General features: G+C 37.7%; 1 pseudogene; it reads left to right on the forward strand.

Moving 5' to 3' along the window:
• LOC122905436 overlaps nucleotides 1-11,202 on the forward strand; it is a 67,382-nt pseudogene extending 56,180 nt beyond the window's left edge.
• The last annotated feature ends 5,644 nt before the right edge of the window (nucleotides 11,203-16,846 follow it).

Raw genomic sequence — 16,846 nt, forward strand, 5'->3', positions numbered from 1 at the left:
CTGTCAAGTGTGTAAGCCTGACGATTCACAGACCTGTACCCCTGAGGCAAATAATATATTATATATTAATAAAATTAATTAATTTTAAAAAAATATATTAAGTAATTTTGACAGTCTGATCTATTATTCAGGATATCATGGCAAGGAGAGGGGCCTCAAGTTACACAAGTGAGGAAAACAGAACACTAAGATACCTAGTAAAGATTGGACAGCTCAGGGCACCTGGGTGGCTCAGTGGGTTAAACCTCTGCCTTCGACTCAGGTTATGATCTCAGGGTCCTGGGATCGAGCCCCGCATCGGGCTCTCTGCTCAGCGGGGAGCCTGCTTCCCCACTCCCTCTCTCTCTGCCTGCCTCCCTGTCTACTTGTGATCTCTGTCTGTCAAACAAATGAATAAAATTAAAAAAAAAAAAAAAAAGATTGGACAGCTCTGTCTTTAAGCAGAAAGCAACCTAGAACTAGGAGCTCACACAGCCCTGAAGACAGAAGTATCCCAACAGCAAGTCCCAGTTAGAGATGAAACAGTCAAAGGTAAGATGGTGGAGTGGTTTTCACTTTCTGATATAACTATTTGCTCAGCACATCCATTCAGGAGGATAAGAACACTTACACTCTAGTTTAACTGATATCAGTAATGCTGCTCAGAATCTGCAAGACAAATAAGTTTTAGTCTTCTTTTAAAGCTATCTGAGCTCCCCAAATTCATGCCTACTAAAAATGCAATCAGCATACTGATGTCCCCTTGCCTTGTGTGAATCAAAGAGCTCAGAGTAGCATAAACAGTACAAGAAGAGAATAAATACAACCAGATGTCCCTTGTTCTCAGTCTTTGATCATAACAATGAAATAGTCCCTAAATGATATGTGAAGGGATTATACTAAATTCTTATCGAAACTTTCCTTCAACTGTTTCCTTCATTAACCAATTCTGAATTGGTATTCCAGTGATGGTTGTATATTTTATTAAAAGCTTATATAGAAGCATAAATATTATCCAAGATATATGCATAGTAAGGTGATAAATGACTTCTCCAGAAATGCATGCAAATTAAATTAACATTGGGAGTGAAGTTCTTCTTTTTCAAAAGAATCCCACACAATCTACTGCTTTCCCCCCTGCTGAGAGTGCTAATTTATTTTTTCTTAACTAGAAAACCAGAAGATCTCTCTTAAGACTGGGTTTTCTGTTTATTAATTTCTTTCATTGATTCTAAGATACTTTAACAACAACAGTGCATCAATGGTTACAGTATTTTCAAGCTATTTAATATAATGTCAGACAATATGTTTCATAGCAGAAAGAGAATCCCTTCGGAGTGTTATGCAGTTTGCCTCCTTGTACAAGGCATCAAAAGACAAACAGTAGCGAGTGTTTATCACAGCTTCAGAAGCCTAGTGATTGGACAGGATTTTTTGGTCAAGGACAGATACAGAGGTATTAATATCGACTTTCCAAGCATTTTATTTGTAAAGCACTTCAGGCAAACATGTTCTGTTAAACAGTATTAATACTGGCTGTTTATGACTTTTCCCTCTGTTCACAGGAGCCCAAAAGCTTAGGAAATTAAAAAACAAAAACAAAAATCAGCACTGCTCTGTTTGTCAAATGTAATTTATATGAGAGGTAGTTAGTGAAGACACCCAGGTTAAATGATTTATATGTGTCTCTAAAGCCCAGGACTCCAATTTGAAAACTGCTTCTGTTCTAAACATTAATCTGTAGCTTTACACAAGTGAGGGAAACCAGAACACTAAGATACGTAGTAAAAATTGGACAGCTATGTCTTTCAGCAGGAAGCAACCTAGAACTAGGAGCTCACAGAGCCCTGAAGATAGACACATCCCAAGAATTAAATATTGTCAGGATAGGACATATAGTTGTGTGATCTTGGTCAAAAACTTAGTTTATCTGAGTTTACAAAACTTAGTTTATCTTCATATACAAAATGGACCTTATTTGGGGTGCCTGGGTGGCTCAGTGGGTTAAGCCTCTGCCTTCAGCTCAGGTCATGATCTCAGAGTCCTGGGATCGAGCCCCGCATTGGGCTCTCTGCTCAGCAGGGAGCCTGCTTCCCCCCACCCTCTCTGCCTGCCTCTGTGCCTACTTGTGATCTCTCTGTCAAATAAATAAATGAAATCTTAAAAAAAAAAAAAAGACCTAATTTTTAACTTATAGGATTATTGTGAAGATTTAAAATAATGAATGCATAATATTTAGTACACTTCCTAGGAAACAGTAGATGTTATACAGAAAATAGCCAAACAAGGCCAATTTAAGCCATTTTAAAAACTGAACACAAATATTAAATATGTTAGTATCAAACAGTTATCAAGAGTATACAGGTTGTTTTTTTCAACTTAGCTTCCTACTGAAATATAAATATGAATAGCAACATACACAAGTAATAAGTGAATTACTCAATAAGTATTTAAAATATACATGGACCCAAACTGAGAAAAAGAACATTACCAATATTTCAAAGGCCTGTTCTTTTGTTTTTTTCTTCCCTGTCACCGATTCTTTCTCAAAGGTAATCAGTGTTCTGACTTCCAACACCACAGTTTAGTTTTGTTCATTCTTAAACTTTATTGAAATGGAATATACAGGGGTGCCTGGATGGCTAAGTGGGTTAAAGTCTCTGCCTTTGGCTCAGGTTATGATCTCAGGGTCCTGGGATCGAGTCCCGCATCAGGCTCTCTGCTCAGCAAGGAGCCTGCTTCTTCCTCTCTCTCTGCTTGCCTCTCTGCCTACTTTTTAAAAAATCTTAAAAAAAAAGAAGAAGAAGAAAGAAAGAGATGGAATATACAATATGTACTGTAGTGCCGGGCTTCTCCACCTTCAGCATTATGTCATGAGATTAATCTCTGTTGCTGTGGTGTCACAGTTCTTCATTTTCATAGCTCCATGTATGACTATACTACAATTTCTCTCTCCATTTCAGAGTTGATGGATTATTGGAGCTATCACTGAATAATGCTACTATGAAGATTCTCTGTATGTCCTTTTTAGTGCATATATATCCACTTTTCTGTTGGGAGTGGAAGTTCTGGGTCATAGGGTATACATATGTTTATTTTCAGTAGATATTCCCAAACTGTTTTCCAAAAATGTTGCATCAGTTTACACTCCCAGCTGCAGCATATAGGAATTCTACATGTTCACAAACAGTTGGGATTGCCAGTCTTTTTTATTTTAGCCATTGTGTCAAATGTATATTAATTATTTAATTTAAGTTTTAATTTCCCGGCATCGTAGTGATGTTGAGCACCTTATTATAGGCTTATTGACCATTTGGAAACCCTCTTTTGTGAAGAACCTGTTCAAGGTCTTTGCCCAATTATCTAATGGTTTGTAATTTTCTTACTGATCTAGAGGTACTTTCTTTCCCCTTACCCTAGATATGTCTTTAAACAGATATATGGGTGCAAAAATCTTTCTAAATATTTACTTTTAATTTATTAAAGGATTTGTTTTAGATTATATTTATTTATTTATGAGAGAGATAAAAAGGGAGAGAGAGAGAGAGAGAATAGGCAGGGGGTTGGGGAGAGGGAGAAGCAGACTCCTCACTGATTAGGGAGCCCAATATGGGTTTCTATTCCAGGAACCCCAGATCATAACCTGAGCCGAAGGCAGACACTAAATTGACTGAGCTACCCAGACGCCCCTTAATGGCTTTTCTCGATAAATTAAAGTTCTTGATCTTAATGTGATCCAACTCATCTATATTTTCCTTTTTAGTTACAAGACCCATGAGTAACAAATTGCATTAAAAACAAACAACAGAGGGGTGCCTGGATGGCTTAGTCAGTTAAGCATCCAAATCTTAGTTTTGGCTCAGGTCATGAACTCAGGGTTCTGAGATTGAGCCCCACCCCACATGGGGCTCCACATGCAGTGGGGAGTCTGCTTGAGATTCTCCCTTCCTTGTCCTCTGCCCCTCCACCCCAATAAAAATAAATAAATCTCAAAAAAAAAAAAGATTCAGGAAACTAAAGGCTTCAGATATTGAAATTAAGATATATAATGTCAAATTACTAGGTGGAGAATATTTTAAAATAGAAAACAAATTTTTTTTTAATGAGAAAAACAATTATTTAAAACTTCCAACTGCCAGAAGAGAAAGGGTGGGCGGATGGGCAGAATAGGTGAAGGATTAAGATGTACAAACTTCCACTTATAAAATAAATGAGTCACAAGGATGAAAAGTGCAGCATACAAGTATACTTAAGAACACTGTAATAACTGTATAGTGACAGATGATAACTATATTTATCATGATGAACTCTGGGTAATATACAGAATTATCAAATCAGTATGTTGTACACCTGAAACTACCATAACACTGTATGTCAACTACAATAGAAAATAATAAGAATAAAATAGCCCCAAAAATAAAACATCTGAGATAATTTGGAAACTTTTATTATTTTTATTGGAAATTAGGTGTACAGAGTTGGCTTAATCATAACCCTTAACTGATGACACATTAGAATCATTTGCCAAGAATGGCCTTTTTAAATTTTGTTCTATGTTAAAATATAATGAACACTTGGAAATTCACCACTAATCTAAGAAGTATTAACTTACATTTATTGCTGCTATTACTACTACTACTACTACCTCAGTAGATAGGTTAAATGCATGTTAAGTACAGTTGAAAGCAAACTGAAGGCCCAAAAAAGAGAGCTTTAAAGTTACCATAATGCAACACAAAAATGCAGGAATATGAAAAATATGAAAGAAACTTAAGAGATAAGAAAGTTCAAATAAGATGGTCTAATTGGAGTCTAAGAAAAGATAAGAGGGAAGACGGAAAAAAGGAACTATGAAGAGGTAATGGCTAGCAATTTTCAGAACTAATAAAAAATACCAAGTCTCATATTTTAAAAATATCAGAACCAAGCAGACTGTATAAAATTCACATCTAGAAATGTTGTAATGAAACTGGAGAAGTTTGAAGGAAACATTTCCAATTTAAGACCTTACATTTTTACAACAGCTGGAAAGCAAGGGCTGATGGACAAACAGTCACTATGCTAGTATCCGTAGTTGCTAAAAAACAGTAAAATAATATATTCAGAGTCCACTGAAGAAAAAAACTAGAACCCTCCACCTAAAAAATAAAGGACACATATTCTGTCCAGTACACAAGAAACGAAAAATTAACCACAAGCCATAAAATAAGGCTCAAGAAACTTTGTTATCATTCAGACCGATTTCTAACCACAGTACAAATACGTTGGAAATTAATAAAACATTAAGACCATGTTTTCTAACCATAATGCAAATATTTTGGAAATTAATAAAACATTAAGACCATGTTTTCCAACCACAATGCAAATATGTTAGAAATTAATAACAACAAAAAGCTACAGCCACAAGGCAAACTTAAAACAATTCTAAATAACTTCTGGGGTCAAATATTTTGTTATAAGCACTGAATCTACTCTAATATAGAACTAAGACAAACAACTATGGAAATATGATTGCAGAAAATGAAGGCTTTAAATTTGGGCACTTATAAAATAGTAAGTAACAATTTGGAAGGTACATGGGAATAAATACAAATTTTACACTTTTAGCACTTTTCTTAGTGAATAAAAATATTCTTATTGTGATAAATGAAGATTTATATTTTTAAATACTACCAAACTACCAAAAGTGACTGAAAATAACAATGTAAATAATAACATTTGGAAAGTGGGAGGTAAGAAAAGAGCTAAAAGAATGTGTAATCTGCTGGTTTTCTTATTTCCTACTACAAAGAATACTACTGTCTAAAGTTGCTAAATTTAAAAATAAAAGATTAAATGTAATATATAAAGTTATAAATGTAAATAGAGTTTTTAAAATAAATAATAATTGTCCAAATTATAAAAAACACACACACATAAAAAAAAAATCCATGCAGCAAAAGACAGACTATGGAGAAAGCATTAACAACTTAACATAAAATAACAATAAATAAAACACAATATATTTGTTATATCAATAAATACAATGTATAAGAGATGAATCACTAAATTCTACTCCTGAAGCCAATATTACACCAAATGTTAACTAACTAGAATTTAAATTAAACTTTGGAAGAAAACAAGAAGACAATGAAAAAATAAATATAGTATAAATTCATTGGCTAAAATGAAAAATTCATATTGATAGTTTTTAAAATTATATATTATTTATAAGAACACATTTAAAACAATGTGATTCAGAAGAAGTTTTAAAAATGAGAATATATAAAAATGGTTACAAAAAGGTAAATAAAATAAAACAGGAATTAAAATATAAACTGTTTTGTCATTGTAATTTAAAGTGGTACATGAACCCTAATGTTTATAGCAGAATGTCCAAGTAGCCAAAATATGGAAAGATGTCCGTCGACAGATGAATAGATAAAGAAGATGTGGCATATATATAATGGAATATTACTCAGTCACCAAAAAGAATGAAACCTTGCCATTTGCAATGACATGGATGGAACTAGAGGATATTATGCTAAGCAAAATAAGTCAGTTAGAGAAACAAATACCATATGATTTCACTTATACGTGGAATTTAAGAAATAAAACAGATAAACATAGAGAAAGGGAAGGAAAAATAAAATAAGACAAAAAGAGAGAGGGAGGCAAACCATAACAGACACCGAACTCTAGGAAAAAGACTGAGAGTTGCTGAAGGGGAGATGGGTGAGGGGATGAGGTAATTGGGAGATGGGCATTAAGGAGGGCACTTGAAGTAATGAGCCCTGGGTGTTGTATGCAACTGATGAATCACTAATTTCTACCTCTGAAACTAATAATACAGTATATGTTAATAAAATATAAATTTTTAAAATAAAAAAAGAAAATATAACCTGTTTTGATAATGAACTATCAGAGAGAGAAATTAACAATTCCATTTACAAAGCATCAAAAATAATAAAACAGGAGTAAACTTAAACAAGGAACTGAAAGACCTATACACTCAAAACTATGACACTAATGAAAGAAATTGAACACACAAATAAATAGAATGAGATTCTAGGTTCATGGATTGATAAATGCCCATATTATCCAAAGCAATCTATAGATTCAATGAAATCTCTATCAAAATTCCAATGGCATTTTCCACAGATATAGAAAAAAAAATTCTAAATTTGTGTGGAACCATAAGACTCCAAACAGCCAAAGCAATCTTGAGAAAGAAGAATAAACCTGGAGGTATCACATTTCCCGATTTCAAACTATATCACAAAGCTAGAGTAATCAAAACAGTATGGTATATCTTCTCCCATTCCATGGGTTGTCTTTTTGTTTTGTTGACTGTCTCTTTGCTGTGCAGAAGCTTTTGATCTTGATGAAGTCCTAAAAAGTTCACTTTTGTTTCCTTTGCCTTTGGAGACATGTCTTGAAAGAAGTGGCTTTGGCCAATGTTGAAGAGGTTACTGCCTATGTTCTCCTCCTGGATTTTGATAGATTCCTGCCTCGTGTTGAGGTCTTTTATCCATTTCAAGTTTATCTTTGTGTATGGTGTAAGAGAATGGTCAAGTTTCATTTTTCTACACATAGCTGCCCAATTTTCCCAGCACCATTTATTGAAGAGACTGACTTTTGTCCAGTGTACATTTTTTCCTGCTTTGTTGAAGATTATTTGACCATAGAGTTGAGGGTCCATATCTGGGCTCTCTACTCTGTTCCACTGGTCTATGTGCCTGTTTTTGTGCCAGTACCATTATGTTTTGGTGATCACAGCTTTGTAGTAAAGCTTGAAATCAGACAAAGTGATTCCCCCAGTTTTGTTTCTCTTTTTCAATACTTCTTATCATAAGGAATAACATGGAAGACATTGGGAGATGGAGAAGAGAAGTGAGTTGGGGGAAAATGGAGGGGGAGACAAACCATGAGAGACTGCGGACCCTGAGAAACAAACTGAGGGGTTTTTGGGGGGTATGGTGAGCCTGGTGGTCGGTATAATGGAGGGCACATATTGCATGGAGCACTGGGTGTGGTGCATAAACAACGAATTTTGGAACACTGAAAAAAATTAAAGAAAAAAACTGATCTGGGAATTTCATCACTGACCAACCTAATGTGAAATTTTGGGAGTAGATCCCAGCTATATAACTCAACACCCAAAGAACAAACCAATTACAAAATGGGCAGAAGACACAAACAGATATTTCTCCCAAAAAAAGACATACAGATGGCCAATAGACATATAAAAATATGCTCAACATCACTCATTATCAGGGAAATACAAATCAAAACCACAATGAGATTTCACCTCACACCTATCAGAGTGGCTAAAATCAAAAACACAAGAAAAAAGTGTTAATGAGGATGTGGATAAAAAGGAACCCTCTTGCACTGTTGGTGGAAATATAAACTGCCATAACAACATTTTTCTAGATATGTCTCCTGAGGCAAGGGAAACAAACAAAAGTAAAAATACACTACTGGGAATACATCAAAATAAAAAACTTCGGCATAGCAAAGGGAACAACCAACAAAACTAAAAGACAACCTACTAAATGGGAGAACATATTTGCAAATAATACATCCAATAAAGCATTAGCATCCAGAACCTATAAAGAACTGATAGGGGTGCCTGGGTGGTTCAGTCATTAAGAGTCTGCCTTCTGCTTAGGTTGTGATCCCAGGATCCTGGGATTGAGGCCAGAGGTGGGTTCTCTACTCAGCAGGAAGTCTGCTTCTCCCTTTCCCCCATCCCTCCCTCCCCACTTGTGCTCTCACTCTCTCTCAAGTAAATAAATAAAATTGTTTTTAAAACAAAACAAAACCTGATACAACCCAACCCCCACCCCCCCTCCCCAATAATTGCACTGCTGGGTATTTACACAAAGAATACAAAAACTCAGGACACCTGAGTGGCTCAGTTGGCTAGGTGTCTGCCTTTGACTCAGGTCATGATCCTAGGATCCTGGGATCAAGCTCCACATCAGGCTCCATGCTCAACAGGAAGCCTGCTTTTCCCTCTCCCTCTCCTCTGGGTTGTGTTCCTTCTCTTATCTCTCTCTCTAACACATAAATAAATAAAATCCTTTTTAAAAAGATATGGTATATAGAAATATACATATATATGATGAAATAGTCTTCAGCCATAAAAAAGAATGAGGTCTTGCCATTTGCAACAATATGGATAAAGCTAGGGAGCATAATGCTGAGTGAAATAAGCCAGTCAGAGAAAGACAAATACCATATGACTTCACTCATAAGCCGAATTAAACAAAACAAATGAACAGCAACCAAAAAGAGACAAACCAAAAAAGCAGACTTTTAACTGTAGAGAACAAACAGATGGTTACCAGAGAGGAGGTGGGTAGGGAGATGAGTGAAGTAGGTTATGGGGATTAAGAGTACACTTATCTGGGTGCCTGGGTGGCTCAGTTGGTTGAGTGACTGCCTTCGGCTCAGGTCATGATCCCGGACTTCCAGGATCAAGTCCCGCATCGGGTTCTCAGCTCCTTGGGGAGTCTGCTTCTCCCTCTGACCTCCTCCTCTCTCATGCTCTCTCTCACTCATTCTCTCTCAAATAAATAAATAAAATCTTTTTAAAAAAAAAAGAAAAAACGAGTACACTTATCTCGATGAGCACTGTGTAATATTTGGAATTACTGAATCACTATATTATACACCTGAGACTAATATAACACTGTGTGTCACTGGAATTAAAATTTTAAAAATTACATGCTGGTTACAAACCACATGACCTATTTTTAGTAAACATGGAAATGAGAAAACTCAGCTTAAGATGGTAGAGATCATGTAGCATTGCTGTTACTCTGCAGAGAGAACAGTCAGTAGAGGAACGCAAAAATGCAACAAAACCTTTAACTCAGAGAAGCAAAGCCGTACTCCAAGGAAGCATCATCAGCGTCACCAGCAGCAGCGACAGCAGCAGCCACCACCACCAGGACCCGCAAATGGACAACAAGCCCGCAGCCAAAATGAACTCTTGACTATTAACCTGAAGAATTTTAGGAAACCAGGAGAGAAGACCTTCACCCAACACAACCAGCTCTTAGTGGGCAGTCCTCCTCCTGACCTCACTGAGGATGAGACGAGGAAACTCTTTGAGAAATAAGGGATGGCAAGTGGAGTCTTCATTCATAAGGAGAAGGGCTTTGGCTCTATCCGCTGGCAAACAGGAACTAGGGGAGCTCTCGCACGCAGAGCTGGACAATGTGCCGCTCCATGGAAAGCAGCTGAGTGTGTGCTTTGCCTGCCGCAGCGGCACCCAGTGTGGTCCGAAACCGTCCTTGGTGTGTTTCCAACGAACTGCTGGAGGAAGCCTTTTCCATGTTTGGCCAGTTGGAAAGGGCTGTCGTCACTGTGGATGATCGAGAAAGGCCCCCAGGGGAAAGAACTTGAATTCTCAGGGAAGCCAGCTGCTCAGAAAGCTCTGCACAGGTGCTGCGAAGGCTCCTTCCTGCTGACCGTATTTACTCAGCCTGTGACTGTGGAGCCCATGGACCAGCTGGATGATGAAGACGGACTTCCCGAGAAGCTGGGGATAAAGAACCAGCCATTTCACATGGAGTGAGAGCAGCCACCCAAATCTGCACAGCCTGGCTCCTCGGAGTATGAGTATGCCACGTGCTGGAAGGCACTCACTGAGACGGAGAAGCAGCAGCAGGACCAAGTGGACCGCAGCATCAAGGAACTGGTGAGAAGCTGGAGATGGAGACTGCCCGCCATGACACCAGCTCATGCTCATGAGACAGGATTTGATGTAGCATCAGGAACTTTGGAGGATGGAAGTGCTGCACAACCAAGAAAGGCAAAAACGGACGCAACTGGAGCTCAGACGGGAGGAGGAGCGCAGGCGCTGTGAGAAGGAGATGCGGCGGCAACAGCAAGAAATGAGGCAGTTACAGCGGGAAGGATTCAAGGGAATGTGCCCTGATGGAAGAGAACAGGAGATACAGTTGGCCGGATGGCAATGGGAGGTGCTGTGGGCATCAACAACAGAGTCACTGTGCCCCTGTTCCAGTGCCAGCTGGCACAGCTCCTCCAGGACCTGTCCCCATCATGCCAGATGGAACCTTGCGATTGACCCCACCAACAACTGAACGCTTTGGCCCAGCTGCTACAGTGGAAGAAATTGGGGCAATTAGTGGAACCCCACCTCACCCCCACCCTGCGTTCAACCATGCAGCTCCTGGAGCTGAATTTGCTCCAGACGAACATCTCTGATACTAACAAAAATCTCCATGTCTAGTTTCCCATAAACCCTTAAAAGAAGGACCCTAGCCTAGCCTGAATTCTGCCATGGAAAAGTGTTAGGGGTTTCTCCCAATAGTTGGGTCTTCCTTGCCTGCACTACTCTGAGGGAGTTTTCTGGAGGCTGAGGGTGAGGGAGGGGCAATATTTAACAAATCAGTTCTGTGTGGTATATCATTTAACAAGTTGATTCTGTGTGGTGCATTCCTGAAGTCTCCCTTGATTATTGAGGGCCTGGGGGTGTGGGTGGGGAGGAACTATGGCAAAATGGATCCAGTTAGAGCTCCCATTAATCTTGATCATTCCAATCTTTACTCATCCTGTTGTATTTGCTTTCTCATTCTTATACTCTCCAAACCGAGGGGCACTGCCACATACCCAAAAAAAAAAAAAAAAAAAAAAAAAAAAAAAAAAAAAATCCCATCCCAAGGACCTTAGTCCTATTGTCCCATTCACCTGCAGGTGGGCATTCAGGCAAATGTCCAGAGAGATCACAGACAACAAACATATAGTTCTATTATATCCCATACATCACCCCTTCATGTCCTAAGGAAGACATTTTCTCTTAGAGATTTTCATTTTAGTGTATCTTTAAAAAATCTTGTGTTAAGTTTCCTCCATCTTTTTTCTTGGTAAGGACAACCCAGGAATGGCCCTTTTGTGTCTGTGATGTTGCTATTCACATATTTTCTTGATAGGTCTAGTACAATCTTGGAAACAAGCTTACTAGGTGCTGAAGGTCAGACAGTCACTCTTAGCCTTGCCTATCTTAGGTAGTCATGCTGGGAATTATTTTTTACTTGTATACTATGTTTGACTTGTCCCTGATATCTTTGGAGTTTTCTGAGAAATGGAGCAGTAATGCAGTGTCTACTTATTAAAATACATTTTAAACCTTTAAGAAAAGAAATGAGAAATTTTGTGCATTAGATATTATCATTAATTTTTGCAAGAATTCTTCCATCAAGTTCATACTTTTATAATATTAAATAAATTGTCAAAGAAATAAATTTACCCAAGTCCCAGTATCTTAAAAAAAAAAAAAGTATGGTACTGGCATAAAGGCACACAGATCAATGGAACAGTATAGAACACAGAAATGAACCTGTGCTTCTATGGTCAGTTCATTTTCAACAAAGGAGCCAAAAATAAACAGTAGGGAAGGACAAGCTCTTCACCAAATACTGCTGGGATAACTGGATGCCCACCTACAATAAAATGAAACTGCACTCCTATCGTATACCACACACAAAATCAACTCAAAATTTTTCCAAAGAGGACATACAAATAACTGACAGGTACATCAAAAAAATGTTCAGTGTCACTAATTATCAGAGAAATGCAAATCAAAACCTCAATGAGGTATCACCTCATGCTTGTTAGGATGGCTCTTATCAAAAGGCAGATAACAAATGCTGGTGTGGATGTGGAGAAAATGGAGACTTTGTGCTTTGTTGGTGGGAATGCAAATTGGTAGTCATTATGGAATACAGTATGGCGTTTCCTCAAGAAATGAAAAATAGAACTACCATGTGATACAGCAACCCCACTTCTGGATATACATCCAAAGCACACAAATCTATTTTCTCAAAGAGATAACTGTACTTTCATGGTCACTGCATCATTATTCACAATAGCCAAGATATGGAAAGATACGGAAACAACCTAAGTGCCTATTAACGGATGAATGGATCAAGAAAATGTGGTATACAACCAAATGGGATTTTTTCCTGGGTTGCAAGGTTGGTTCAACATCCACAAATCAATCAATGTGATACAATACATTAATAAAAGAAAGAACAAGAACCATATGATACTCTCAATAGATGCTGAAAAAGCACTTGACAAAGTACAGCATTCTTTCTTGATCAAAATTCTTCAAAGTGTAGGGATAGAAAGCACATTCCTCAATGTCATCAAAGCCATCTATGAAAAATCCACAGCAAATATCATTCTCAATGGAGAAAAATGGAGAGCTTTTCCACTAAGATCAGAAACATGGCAGGGATATTCACTATGACCACTGCTATTCAACATAGTACTAGAAGTCCTACCCTCAGCAATCAGACAACAAAAAGAAATTAAAGGCATCCAAACCACCAAAGAAGAAGTCAAACTCTCACTCTTTGCAGATGATATGATATTTTATGTGGAAAATCCAAAAGACTCCACTCCAAAACTGCTAGAACTTGAACAGGAATTCAGTAATATAAATCCAGTACAGGAATTCAGGATATAAAATCAATGCACAGAAATCAGTTGCACTTCCATAAACCAACAATAAGACAGAGGAAAGAGAAATTAAGGAGTTGATCCCATTTACAATTGCACCCAAAACCATAAGATACATTGGAATAAACCTAACCAAAGAAGCAAAGAATCTGTACTCAGAAAACTATAAAGTACTCATGAAAGAAAGTGAGGAAGACACAAAGAAATGGAAAGGTATTCCATGCTCATGGATTGGAAGAACAAATATTATGAAAATGTCTATGCTACCTAAAGGAATCTACACATTTAATGCAATTTCTATCAAAATACCATTCTTTTTTTTTTAAAGAACTGGAATAAATAATCCTTAAATTTATATGGAACCAGAAAAGACCTCGAATAGCCAGAGGAATATTGAAAAAGAAAGCCAAAGTTGGTGGCATCACAATTCCAGACTTCAAGCTCTATTACAAAGTTGTCATTATTAAGACAGTATAGTACTGGCACAAAAACAGACACATAGATCAATGGAACAGAAGAGAGAGCCCAGAAATAGACCCTCAACTCTATGGTCAACTAATCTTCAACAAAGCAGGAAAGAATGTTCAATGAAAAAGACTGTCTCTTCAACAAATGATGTTGGGAAAACTGGACAGCCACATACAGAAAAATGAAACTGGACCATTTCCTTATACCACACACAAAAATAGACTCAAAATGGATGAAAGACTTCAATGTGAGACAAGAATCTATCAAAATCCTTGAGGAGAACACAGACAGCAACCTCTTCGATCTCAGCCGCAGCAACATCTTCCTAAAAACATCACCAAAGGCAAGGGAAGCAAGGGCAAAAATGAACTATTGGGATTTCATCAAGATCAAAAGCTTTTGCACAGCAAAGGAAACACTCAACAAAACCAAAAGACAACTGACAGAATGGAAGAAGATATTTGCAAACAACATATCAGATAAAGGGCTAGTATCCAAAATCTATAAAGAACTTATCAAACTCAACCCCCAAAGAACAAATAATCCAATCAAGAAATGGGCAGAGGGGGGTGACTGGGAGGCTCAGTGGGTTAAAGCCTCTGTCTTCAGCTCAGGTCATGATCCCAGTGTCCTGGGATCGAGCCCCGCGTCGGGCTGTCTGCTCCGCAGAGAGCCTGCTTCCTCCTCTCTCTCACTGCCTGCCTCTCTGCCTACTTGTGATCTCTGTCTGTCAAAATAAATAAATAAAATCTTTAAAAAAAAAAAAAAAAGAAATGGGCAGAGGACATGAACAGACATTTCTGCAAAGCAGACATCCAGATGACCAACAGACACATGAAAAAATGCTCCACATCACTTGCCATCAGGGAAATACAAATCAAAACCACAATGAGATACCACCTCACACCAGTCAGAATGGATAAAATTAAGTCAGGGAATGACAGATGCTGGTGAGGATGCAGAGAAAGGGGAACCCCCCCCCCACTGTTGGTGGGAATGCAAGCTGGTGCAACCACTCTGGAAAACAGCATGGAGGTTCCTCAAAAAGCTGAAAATAGAGCTACCCTATGACCCAGCAATCACACTACTGGGTATTTACCCTAAAGATACATAGTGATCCAAAGGGGCACGTGCACCCGAATGTTTATAGCAGCAACGTCCACAATAGCCAAACTATGGAAAGGACCTAGATGTCCAGCAACAGATGAATGGATAAAGAAGATTGGTGTATATATACACAATGGAATACTATGCAGCCATCAAAAGAAATGAAATCTTGCCATTTGCGATGATGTGAATGGAACTAGAGGGTATTATGCTGAGCGAAATAAGGCAATCAGAGAAAGACAATTATCAAATGATCTCCCTGATATGAAGAAGCTGAGAGGCAACGTGGGGAGCTTGGGGGGTAGGAAAGGAATAAATTAAACAAGATGGGATTGGGAGGGAGACAAACCATAAGAGACTCTTAATCTCACAAAACAAACTGAGGGTTGCTGGGGGGAGGGGGGAGGGTTATGGACATTGGGGAAGGTATGAGCTATGGTGAGTGCTGTAAAGTGTAAACCTGGTGATTCACAGACCTGTACCCCTGGGGCTAATAATACATTATATGTTAATAAAAAAATTAAAAAAATTTTAAAAAAGAAAACGTGGTATATACATATATAATGGAATACTATTCAACCTTTTAAAAGGAGGAAATCTTTTCATTTGCAACAACATGGATGAAACTGGAGAGCATACTGCTGTGTGAAATAAGCCCTACAGGGAAAACAAATGCCGCATGGCATTACTTATGTATGAAATCTAAAACAAACAATCAAACAAAAAACAGTAAAAAAGTGGTTGCCAGGGGCTTCAGGGTGAGACAAATAAGTACAGGTTGATAAAGAGGTACAAACTTGAAGTTATAAGATAAATAAGGACTAAGGATCTAATGTATGACACAATAACTATAGGTTGGTGACACTATTGTACAACTGAAATTTGCTAAAAGAGTAGAACTTAAACGTTCTCACCAAAAAAAGGTAATTATGTGATGTGATGGATGTGTTAACTAATCCTTTCACAATGTATACATATATCAACTTTGTTTTGTACACTTAAATATCTTAGAATTTTATTTGTCACTTATACCTCAATAAAACTGAAAAACAATCTGTTTGGCATAAGCAGTAATTGTAGTTTATATTTCCTGAATGCAATATGCCAGGAGTATATTTAATATAACACATTCAATCCTAAAAGTAACCCTCTAAGGCTTATTAGCTCCATTTGACAGATGAAAGTACTGAAGCCACAGAGAGACTAAATAACTTATTCAAAGTCCCACAATGTCATTGGAGGAGACAAGATTCCAGCCCAGATTTTCTAGTTCCAGAACCTGACTCCCTGGCAGCCTTGCGCTGTTTTTACAGTCCAATAAAAGGAATATGTACAATATATATTTTAAATGCTTAGAACATTTTCAAGAAAGATATACTAGAAAATTACAAAATAGTAGTTTCCTTTAAAGAGAGTACCTAGGGATAGAAGAAGTTTTTACTTTTCATTTCAGTCAGTTTTTGCTGTTCATTTATTTTTATTTTTATTATTATTATTGTTGTTGTTGTTGTTGTTTTAGAAAGAGTGCGTGGACAGGAGATGTGGGGCAGAAGGGTAGAGGAAGAGGGAGAGAATCTGAAGCAGACTTCATGCCCAGCATGGAGCCTGACATGGGCTCAATCTTACCATCATAACCTGAGCAGAAATCAACACTCAGATGCTTAACCAGCTAAGTCACCCAGGCACCCCATTTCTTAATCCTTTATTTGAGGGAGAGTTAAACATTGGCCTCCGTGTAACACTGGATGCATACAAAACTACATATGAAAAATTTACATATATTTTGCAGCACAATAATAAAATGAATTCC

The sequence above is a fragment of the Neovison vison genome, chromosome 4 (assembly GCF_020171115.1).
Source record: "Neovison vison isolate M4711 chromosome 4, ASM_NN_V1, whole genome shotgun sequence".
NCBI classification, from domain to species: Eukaryota; Metazoa; Chordata; class Mammalia; order Carnivora; family Mustelidae; genus Neogale; species Neogale vison.